The sequence below is a fragment of the Arachis ipaensis genome, chromosome B06 (assembly GCF_000816755.2).
Source record: "Arachis ipaensis cultivar K30076 chromosome B06, Araip1.1, whole genome shotgun sequence".
In the NCBI taxonomy this organism is placed as follows: Eukaryota; Viridiplantae; Streptophyta; class Magnoliopsida; order Fabales; family Fabaceae; genus Arachis; species Arachis ipaensis.
Window position 1 is genome coordinate 116,532,126 of NC_029790.2, and position 11,770 is coordinate 116,543,895.

General features: G+C 36.7%; 1 protein-coding gene and 1 long non-coding RNA gene across 6 annotated transcripts in view; one reads left to right on the plus strand and one right to left on the minus strand.

Annotated features, from left to right (window-relative positions):
- On the minus strand, positions 1,132-7,506 carry LOC110263505. 2 transcript variants are annotated; one of them, XR_002349284.1, is made up of 4 exons: positions 5,891-7,506; positions 4,527-4,777; positions 3,865-4,254; positions 1,132-2,010 (listed from the first exon to the last, which is right to left on the minus strand). It is a non-coding gene; the product is annotated as an uncharacterized LOC110263505 (long non-coding RNA). The 2 variants fall into 2 exon arrangements; XR_002349283.1 differs by lacking the exon at positions 5,891-7,506 and having other exon boundaries at positions 4,527-5,496.
- The window catches only part of LOC107604867, a 22,800-nt gene continuing 14,953 nt past the window's right edge, over positions 3,924-11,770 (plus strand). For all 4 annotated transcript variants that reach the window (XM_021104855.1, XM_016306572.2, XM_021104856.1 and 1 more), the window contains exon 1: positions 3,924-3,934. The gene's annotated coding sequence lies outside the window, so the exon portion shown is untranslated. The remainder of the gene's footprint in view (positions 3,935-11,770) is intronic.

Genomic DNA, 11,770 nt, shown 5'->3' on the forward strand with positions numbered 1-11,770 from the left:
GACAAAAAATTAAAAAAAAAAAAAGAGAATAAAAATATTTAGAGTATCGACCTGTGATGTTGATGATCAATCCAATAAAGTGGTGGTGGTGGTGTTGGATAGAGAGTGGATTGTGTTCCAATGTGGTGGCAGGTGCAACCATCATCATGGTCATGTTCTCAGGTGCAGCAAATGCAATGGAGGTGTCATGCACATTCCAAGGAGGATATATGTAATATAAGAGTTATGGATGAGATTGATGTCGTTCATCAGCTTCTGAAAGCGCTCTTGTATCTGCGTGGGGGTCTTCCTGGGGAGACAAGCAGCCACAACTTCCCACCAGTTCTGCAAAGCTTTCGGAAGACATTCAGTAATAACCATCTCAAACTATTTGTTCTCATCCCCAATCTAGACTGGCTGACGCTGAGAGTCATTGATTACCACCCACATTAGCAACAAAAATGTTGTTTTCTCGTCCCTTGTCCAGACCGACTGATGCAAAAGCAGAGAGTGAAACTGAGGTGGTTGATTACTACCTGCGTCGGCGGTAAATAGCTCTGCCTTTGTCAATGGAGGTAGAGATTGAAACTAAAGTGGTTGATTACCACACATGATGTCAGCATACAGCTCTGCCTCTATCAATAGAGGTAGAGACTAAAACTGAGGCGGTTGATTACCACCCACATCGTTGGCAAATAGCTTTGCCTCTGTCAATAAGGCATAGATTAAAATTGAGGTAGTTGATTACCACCCACGTGGTTAAACAGCTCTCTGTCTTAGTCAACTTATATAGAGACTGAGATTGAGGTGGTTGATTAACACACACATTGTTGACAGACAGGTCTATCATCTCTCACGGATTCAAAATTGGGAAAGTATCTGATTCCTCCACACTCATTCTTGAATTATTTACATTGTCTTCTTCACTCATTCTTCTTCTTCTTCTTAGATTCTTGCTTAGTTTCCTATTCTTAAGTGCAGAATTTATATAAGCTTTACTTTCTAGGATAGATTTTTAAGTATAGTTTACATTATGGGTTAATCAAGAAAGATTTCATTTTCAATATTTCATTCTAAGATCTTTGATTTTTCGTAGTATATAAATTTATAAAATATTAAGTAAAACAAAATATTCTCATAACACATAAAAAATTATTTAATTTTGTTGTTTTAAAAACATGTTTTGAATGTACAAACAAAATTTAAAATCCTGAGACATTATTGTGGATGCATGAGGTTGGTATGAATACACTAAAACATAATCTTGAACTCCTAAAACCAAAGCGTGAACATAGACGTAGAAAATCTTGTGTGGTACAAAATCTCAAGAGAAATGAACAACCGTAATAGAAATAGAAACAGTTCCTCAACACAGAAATCCACAACCGTAACAAACTACAAAAACCTGCATTATTGCAATGCAAACAAATAAGATAATATCTTTACAGAATTACAGCCTTACTAGTTCTCATTCTTTTATAAGTACTATTCCTCACATACATTGCACAAATACATATACAAGTAATCAATACAATTTAATAAAATACATAAATACGAGAATTTTATGAAAAAATCAATCACGAATTTAAGAAATTTTCAACATCAAGACAGAAGTAAAAAATAAATTATGTGAGCTTATTTGTCATCACATTCTTGCATATTGTGCGTCCCTGAGCCTTTGTACATGTTCCTTTCAGCTCTGATGAATGTTTTGGTGCCGCATAATTTTTCAGCAAAGAGTTCACCTTCGTAGGTAACTTTGACAGCCACAAAAACCCTCCCCACTCCCTGCTGCACATGCAACCATCTGACCAGAGGTATTTTCTGGCACCATCAACTACGCTTCCGGTTAGCATTCTGGCGTAAAGGTCGCTATTGGGAGCGATTTGACTACACAACTCTAACTGGAGTGTGTGAAGGTGACGTCCAGTGTCACGCGTCATGACTATGACAATGCTTGCGGTGGCCGGTACAGCGGCAGAACTACCACGAGCTCGATAAAGTCATTTCCTTCTTCATTATCTTTTTCATCTAATTTATTCAAAAAACAAATCAAAGGGAAAAAAGGTTCAATATTATTTATATGTTTGTTCATAAAACTTATGAGAAAAAAGAAAAATGGATATTAAAAAAAGAAAAAAGATAGAAAGAAATATTACAAGAAGACAAAAGAGTCATTTTTGTACAAGTTGTAGATATCCATAATAGAAATCATGCAAAACACAAAACCCATATATATGTACCGCCAATAAATCAATAAAGAAATAAAAAGAGAATGAAAATATTTAGGGTAGCGTCCTGTGATGTTGATGATTAGTCCAATAAGGTGGTGGTGGCGGTGTTGTTGTTCCATTGATGATGGGACGGAGAGTGGATTGCATTCCAATGTGGTGGCAAGCGCAGCCATCATCACGGTCATGTTCTTAGGTGCAGCTTCTGGAATATAAGAGTTATCGATGAGATTCATGTCATTCAATTCATTAACTTTTGGATGCATTCCTGTATCTGCGTAGGGGTCTTCCCAGGGAGACAAGCAACCACAGCCTTCCACCGGTTCTGCAAAGCTTCCTGAAGACATTTAGCAATAACCATCTCAAACTGTTTGTTCTCATCCCCGGTCCAAATTAGCCAAGGTTGAGGTTGAGGATGGGGCTGAGGTCATTGATTACCAACCACATTGGCAGTAAAATTGTTGTTTTCATCCCCAGTCTAAACTGAATGATGTAGAGGCAAAGACTAAAACTGATGTGGTTGATTACTAGCCATGTTGGCGGCAAACAGCTCTGCCTCTGTCAATGGAGGCAGAGATTGAAACTGAGGTGGTTGATTACCGCGCACGTGTTCGACAAATAGCTTTACCTCTATCTATGGAGGCAGAGACTAAAACTGAGATAGTTGATTACCACCCACGTTATTGGCAGACAGCTCTGCCTCTGTCAATGGAGGTAGAGATTGAAACTGAAGTAGCTTAGCTTATTACCACCCAAGTGGTCAAATAGATTTGCCTCTGGCAACTGATGCAGAGACTGAGATTGAGGTGGTTGATTACCATACACATTGTTGACAGACAGGTCTATTATCTCCCACGGATTCATCATTGGAAAAGTATATGATTTCTCTTTACTCATTCTTGCATTATTTATGTTTTCTTCACCCATTCTTCTTTTTCTTAGATTCTTGTTTAATTTCATATTCTTAAGTACAGAATTTATATAAGTTTCACTTTCTAGGATAGATTATTCAGTGTAGATTATATTATGGGTAAATCTAAAGAGATTTCATTTTCAATATTTCATTCTACGATCTTCGATTTTTTCGTATTATGTAAATTTAGAAAGTAGTAAGTAAAACAAAATATTCTTGCTGTAACACATAAAAAATTATTTAAATTTGTTGTTTTAAAAATATGTTTTTGAATGTATAAATAAAATTCAAAATCCTGAAACATTATTGTGGATGCATGAGGTTGGTTTGAATGCACTAAAATACAATCTTGAACCCCTAAAACCAAAGCGTGAACTTAGACATAGGAAATCTTGTGTGGATCAAAATCTCAAGAGAAATGCACAACCATAACAGAAATAGAAATAGTTTCTCAACACAGAAATCCACAACCATAACAAACCAACAATTACCAAAACCTACATTGTTACAATGTAAACAAATAAGATAATAGCTTTGCAGAATTACAGCTTTACTAGTTCCCATTCTTTCATAAGTACCTTCCCTCCCTTACATTACACAAATACATATACGAGTAATCAATATGATTTAATATAATACTTAAATATGACAATTTTATGAAAAACTAAATCACGAATTTAAGAAATTTTCAACTTCAAGATAGAAGTAAAAAATGAATCATGTCAGCTTATTTGTCCTTACCTTCTTGCAAATTGTGCGTCCAGGAGCATTTGTACGTGTCCCCAACAGCTCCAACAAATGTTCTGGTGCCGTGCATTTTTTCGGCGAAGAATTCATTATCATAGGTTGCTTTGACGGCCACGAAAACCCTCCTCACTCCCCTCCGCACATGCAACCATCTGACCAGAGGTATTTTTTGGCGCCGTCGACTACACTTCTAGTTAGCGTTCCAACGTAGAGGTCTCCGTCGGGAGTGATCTGACTGCAGAACTCTAACCAAAGTCTATGAAGGTGACGTCAGATGTCATGCGTTGTGACCTGACAAAGCTCGCGGTGCCCGGTACGGCGGCAGAACCATCACGAGCTCTATGACGTCATTTCCTCCTCCTCCTCCTCCTCCTTTTTCTTCTTCTAATTTATTCAAAAAAACAAATCAAATGGTAAAAAGGTTCATTATAGTTTATACGTTTCATAAAATTTATGAGAGAAAAGAAAAATGGAACAAGTAATTTAAAAAAAAGAAAAATAAAGAAAAAAAAGATTTCGAGAAGACGAAGAGTCATTTTTGTACAAGTTGTATATATTCATAATATAAAATTAAGCAAAACATGAAATCTATATATATGTACCGCCAAAAATAAAAAAAGAAATAAAAAGATAATAAAAATATTTAGAGTACCAACCTGTGATGTCAATGATCACTCCAATAAGGTGGTGGCGGTGGTGGTGTTATTCCATTGATTATGGGACAGGGAGTTGGTTGCGTTCTAATGTGCTGGTAGGGTAGCCATTATCACGGTCATGTTTTTAGGTGCAGCTTATCGCATATAACAGTTATTTATGAGAATGATGTTGTTCATCAATTTCTGAAAGTGTTCTTGTATTTGCGTGGGGTTTTCTCGGGAAGACAAGCAGTCACAACCTCCTACCGGTTCTGCAGAGTTTCCGAAAGACATTCAGCAATAACTATCTCAAATTGTTTGTTCTCAACCCCAGTCCAAACTGGCTTATGTTGAGGCTGGGGCTGGGGTTGAGGTTGCTGATTACCACCCATATGATGGCAAAAATGCTGTTTTGGTCCCAAGTCCAGACCGACTAATATAGAGGCAAAGACTAAAACTGAGTTGGTTGATTACCACCCACGTCATCGGCAAACAGCTCTGCCTCTATCAATGGAGGTAGAGATTGAAATTGAGGTGATTGATTACCATATACATGGTCAACAAACAGCTCTACCTCTGTCAATGGAGGCAAAGACTAAAATTGAGGCGGTTGATTACCACCCACGTCGTTGGCAAGCAGCTCTGCGTCTGTCAATGAGGCAGAGATTGAAATTAAGGTAGTTGATTACCACCCACGTGGTCAAACAGCTATGCACCTGTCAACTAATACAAAGACTGAGATTGAGGTGGTTGATTACCACACACATCGTTGATAGACAGGTCTATCATCTCCTGCAGATTTATCATTGGGAAGGTATTTGGTTTCTCTTCACTCATTCTTGCATTATCTGGTTTCTTAGATTCTTGCTTAGTATCCTATTCTTAAGTACAGAATTTATATATGCTTCACTTTCTAAGATAGATTATTCAGTATATATTAGATTATAGGTAAATCCAGAAAGATTTTATTTTCAAGATTTCATGTTAGGATCTTTGATTTTTTGTATTATGTAAATTTAGAAAGTATTAAGTAAAACAAAATATTCTCATAACACATAAAAAATGATTTAAATTTGTTTGGAAAATTTGTTTTTGAATGTACAAAAAAAAATTCAAAAGCCTAAAACAGTATTGTAGATGCATGAGGTTGGTATGAATACATTAAAACACAATCTGCACCCCTAAAAGCAAAGCGTGAACTTAGACGCAGAAAATCTTGTGTGGATCAAAATCTCAAGAGAAATGCACAACCGTAACAGAAATAAAAAAAAATAGCTTCTCAACACAGAAATCCACAATCATAAGAATCCAACAATTACCAAAACCAAATTTTCAACTTCAAGATAGAAGTAAAAAATAAATTATGTGAGCTTATTTGTTCTCACCTTCTTGCAAATTGTGTGTCCATGAGCCTTTGTACGTGTCCTTGTTAGCTCCAGCGAATGTTCCGACGCCGTGCATTTTTCTGACAAGGAACTCACCTCGTAGGTTGCTCTGACGGCCACAAAAACCCTCTCCACACCCCTCCACACATGCAACCATCCGACCGAAGATATTTTCTGGCACTATCGACTACGCTTCCGGTTAGTGTTCCGACGTAAAGGTCACCCTTGGCAGCGATCTGACTACATAATTCTCACCGGAGTCTGTGAAGGTGACGTCCAGTGTCACGTGTCGTGACCCAAGCAGTGCTCACACCGGCGAAACCACCACGAGATTGATGACATCATTTCCTTCTTCATTATCTTCTTCTGATTTATTCAAAAAAATAAATCAAATGAAAAAAGGTTCATTATTATTTATACCTTTGTTCATAAATTTTATCAAAAAAAAAAAAAGAAAAATTGAACAAGTAATTTTAAAAAAATAAAAAATAAAGAAGGAAAGATTACAAGAATATGAAGAGTCATTTTTGTACAAGTTGTATATATCCATAATAGAAAATCATGCAAAACACGAAACCGATATATTTGTATCGCCAAAAAATCAATAAAGAAATAAAAAGAGAATTAAAAAGTATTTAGAGTACTGACCTGTGATGTTGATGATCAGTCCAATAAGGTGGTGGTGGTGTTGTTATTCTATTGATGATGGGACGGAGAGTGGGTTGCATTCTAATATGGTGGCAAGTGCAGCCATCATCACGGTCATGTTCTTGAGTGCAACTTCTCGAATATAAGAGTTATGTATGAGATTGACATCGTTTATAAACTTTTGGAAGCATTCCAGTATCTGTCTGGGGGATTTCCTCGGCGAGACAGGCAGCCATATCCTCCCACCAGTTCTACAGAGCTTTCGGAAGACATTCAGCAGTAACCATTTGAAACTGTTTGTTCTCATCCCCAGTCCAGACTAGCTTATGTTGAAGCTGAGGTTGCGACTGAGGTCGTTGATTATCACCCACATTGGCGGCAAAAATGTTGTTTTCATCCCAAGTCCAGACCAACTGATGCAAAGGCAGAGACTGAAACTGAGGTGGTTGATTACCACTCACGTCGGTGGCAAATAGTTCTGCCTCTGTCAATAGAGGCAGGATTGAAATTGAGGTGGTTGATTACCACATACATAGATGGCAAACAACTTTTCCTCGATCAATGGAGGTAGAGATTGAAACTAAAGCAGTTTGTTACCACCCACGATGCCGGCAAACAACTCTATCTCTGTCAATGGAGGCAGAGATTGAAACTGAGATAATTGATTATCACTCACTTAGTCAAACAGCTATGCCTCTATCAACTGATACAGAGACTGGAATTGAGGTGTTTGATTACCACACACGTCGTTGACAGACAAGCCTATCATGTCCCACAAATTTATTATTAGAAAAGTATATGATTCTTCTTCACTCATTCTTGCACTATTTATGTCATTTTAACTCATTCTTCTTCTTCTTCTTAGATTCTTGCTTAGTTTCCTATTTTTAAGTGCATAATTTATAAAAGCTTCACTTTCTGGGATAAATTATTTAGTGTAGGTTAGATTATGGGTAAATCTAGAAACATTTCATTCTCAAGATTTCATTCTAGGATCTTTGATTTTTTTTGTATTATGTAAATTTAGAAAGTTATAAGTAAAAAAATGTTCTCATAACACATAAAAATTTATTTAAATTTGTTGTATTAAAAATATGTTTTTTGAAAGTACAAACAAAATTCAAAAGCCTGAAACATTATTGTGGACGTATCGGATTGGTATGAATGCACTAAAACACAATCTTGAACCCCTAAAACCAAAGCTTGAAAATAAGATAATATCGTTATAGAATTACATCTTTACCAGTTCTCATTCTTCCATAAGTACTTTCCCTCACCTACATTGCACAAATACATATATGAGTAATCAATATTCAATATAATACTTAAACACAACAATTTTATGAAAAAATTCAATCACGAATTTAAGAAATTTTCAAATTTAAGATAGATGTAAAAAATGAATTATGTGACCTTATTTGTTCTCACCTTCTTGCAAATTGTGCATCCATTAGCCTTTGTATGTGTATCCATCAATTCGAATGAATGTTTCGGTGTCATGCATTTTACTGGTAGAGAACACACCTTCCTAGGTTGCTCCGACGGCCACGAGTGTCCTGCCCACTCCCCATTCCCCACTCCCCCTCCCACACATGCAACTATCTGACTGGAGGAATTTTTTAGCACCGTTGACTACGCTTCTAGTTAGCGTTCTAGCATGGAGGTCACCGTTGCGAGCAATTTGACTATAGAACTCTAACCGGAGCCTGTGAAGATGACATTCGGTGTCACGGATCGTGACACTGGCAATGCTTGCAGTGGCCAGTATGATGGTAGAACCACCAAAAGCTCGATGACAACATTTCCTTCTTTATTATCTTTTTTTTCTTCTTCTAATTTATTCAAAAAAACAAATCAAAGGAAAAAAGGTTCATTATTTATTATATGTTTGTTCATAAAACTTATGAGAAAAAGAAAAATGGAACAAGTAATTTAAAAAAAACAAGAAAAAAAAGAAAGAATGAAAGATTACGAGAAGACGAAGAGTTGTTTTTGTACATGTTGTACATATCCAAAACAAAAAATCATGCAAAACACGAAAGACATATATCTGTACCGACAAACAATCAATAAAGAAATAAAAGAGAATGAAAATATTTAAAGTACCGACCCATGATGTCGATGATTGTCCAATAAGGTGGTGGTAGTGGTGGTGGTGTTGTTCCATTGATGATGGGACGAAGAGTGGGTTGCGTTTCAACGTGGTGGCAAGCGCAACCATCATAATAGTCATATTCTTAGGTGCAGCTTATAGAATATAAGAGTTATGGATGGGATTAATATCGTTCATCAGCTTCTGGAATCGATCCTGAATCTGCGTAGGGGTCTTTCTGGGGAGACAAGCAGCCACAGCCTCCCACCGGTTTTGTATAGCTTCCAAAAGACGTTCAGCAATAACCATCTCAAACTATTTGTTCTCATCCCCAGTCTAGACTGGCTAAGGTTGAGGCTGAGGTTGGGGCTAAGATTGTTGATTACCACCCACATTGGCGGCAAAAATGTTATTTTTGTCCCCGGTCCAGACAGACTGATGCAAAGGCAGATACTGAAACTGAGGTGGTTGATTACCGCACACGTCAACGGCAAACAGCTCTAGCTCTGTCAATGGAGGCAGAGATTGAAACTGAGGTGGTTGATTACCACACACGTGATAGGCAAACAGCTCTACCTCTGTCAACGGAGGCAGAGACTGAAATTGAGGTAGTTGATTACCACCCACGTCGTTGGCAAACAGCTCTGCCTCTATCAATGGAGATAGAGATTGAAACTAATGTAGTTGATTACCACCCACGCTGTCAAACAGCTCTACCTCTGTCAACGGAGGTAGAGATTGAGATTGAGGTGATTGATTACCACACATGTCGTTGACAAAGAGGTCTATCATCTCCCACAGATTCATTATTGGGAAAGTATCTAATTCCTCTTCGCTCATTCTTGCATTATTTACATCTTCTTCACTCTTTTTTCTTCATTTTTTTCTTAGATTGTTGCTTAGTTTTCTTTTTTAAGTGCAAAATTTATATAAGATTTACTTTCTAGGATAAATTATTCAGTATAGATTATATTATGGGTAAATTTAGAAACGTTTCAATTTCAAGATTTCAATATAGGATCTTTGATTTTTTTTTCGTATTTTGTAAATTTAGAAAGTTTTAAGTATACAAGATATTCTCATAACATAAAAAATTAATTTAAATTTGTAGTATTAACAATATGTTTTTAAATGTACAAACAAAATTCAAAATCCTGAAACATTATTGTGGATGCATCAGATTGGTATGAATGCACTAAAATACAATCTTGAACTTTAAAACCAAAGCGTGAACTTAGACGCAGTAAATCTTGTGTGGATCAAAATCTCAAAAAAAAAAAATATATATATATATATATAAACGTAATAGAAATAGAAACAGTTCCTCAACCCAGAAATCCACAACCGTAACAAACCAATAATTACAAAAACCTGCATTATTGTAATGCAAACAAATAAGATAATATCTCTATAAAATCAAAGCTTTAGTAGTTTCCGTTCTTCCATAAGTACCTTCCTTCACCTACATTGCACAAATACATATACAAGTAATCAATACGATTCAATATAATACTTAAATAAAACATTTTATGAAAAAATCAATCATGAATTTATAAAATTTTCAAATTCAAGACGTAAAAAAATGAATTACGTGTGCTTCTTTGTCCTCACCTTATTGCAAATTGTGCATCCATGAGCCTTTGTTCATTTCCTCATCAGCTCCAACAAATGTTCTGGCGCCGTGCATTATTTTAGCGGAGAACTCATCTTCGCATGTTGCTCTGACGGCCACGAGAACCCTCCCCACTCCCCTCTGAAGTTGTAACCATCCAACCGGTGGTATTTTCCAGTGCCGTTGACTACGCTTTCGGTTAGCATTCCATTGTGGAGGTCACCGTTGGGAGTGATCTGACTACAAACTCTAACCGGAGTCTGTGAAGGTGACATCTGGCATCACGTGTCATGACCCTAGCAGTGGTCACGGCAGCCAGTACGAAGGCAAAACCACCATGAATTTGATGACATCATTTCCTTCTTCATTATCTTCTTCTTCTTCTTTCAAAAAACAAATCAAAGGGAAAAAATGTTCATTATTGTTTATACGTTTGATCATAAAACTTATGAGAAAAAAAGAAAAAATGGGACAAGTAATTTTAAAAAAATGATAGAAAGAAAGATTACGAGAAGACGAAGAGTCATTTTTGTACAAGTTGTATATATCCATAATAGAAATTCATGCAAAACACAAAACCCATATATCTGTAACGGCAAAAAATCAATAAAAAAATAAAAGAGAATGAAAATATTTAGAGTACTAACCTATGATGTTGATGATCAGTCCAATAAGGTGGTGGTGTTTCATTGATGATGGGATAGAGAATGGGTTGCGTTCCAATGTGGTGGCAGGCGCAGCCATCATCATAATCATGTTTTTAGGTGCAGCTTCTGGAATATAAGAGTTATGGATGTGATTGATGTTGTTCATCAACTTCTGGAAGCGTTCTTGTATTTGCGTGGGGGTCTTTACGGGGAGACAAGCAACCACAACCTCCCACTAGTTCAGCATAGCTTCTAGAAGATGTTCAGCAATAACCATCTCAAACTGTTTGTTCTCATCCTCAGTCCAGACTAGTTGAGGTTGATTCTGAGGTTGGCGCTGAGGTCGTTGATTACCATCCACATTGGGAGAAAAAATGTTGTTTTCATTCCCAGTCCAGATCAACTGATGCATAGGCAAAGACTAAAACTGATGTGGTTGATTACCGCCCATGTCGGCGGCAAATAGCTCTTGCTTTGTCAATGGAGGCACAGATCAAAACTGAGGTGATTGATTACCACACACATGGTTGGCAAACAGCTCTGCCTCTATCAATAGAGATAGAGACTGAAACTAAGGCAGTTAAATACCACCCACTTGGTCAAACAGCTCTGCCTCTGTTAATTGATACAGAGATTGAGATTAAGGTTGTTGATTACCACACACGTTATTGACAAATGGGTCTATCATCTCCCATAGAGTCATCATTGGGAAAGTATATGATTCCTCTTTACTCATTCTTCTTCTTCATCTTAGATTCTTGCTTAGTTTCCTATTTTTTTAAGTGCAGAATTTATATAAGCTTCACTTTCTAGGATAAATTATTCACTGTAGATTAGATTATGGGTAAATCTAAAAACATTTCATTTTCTAGATTTCATTC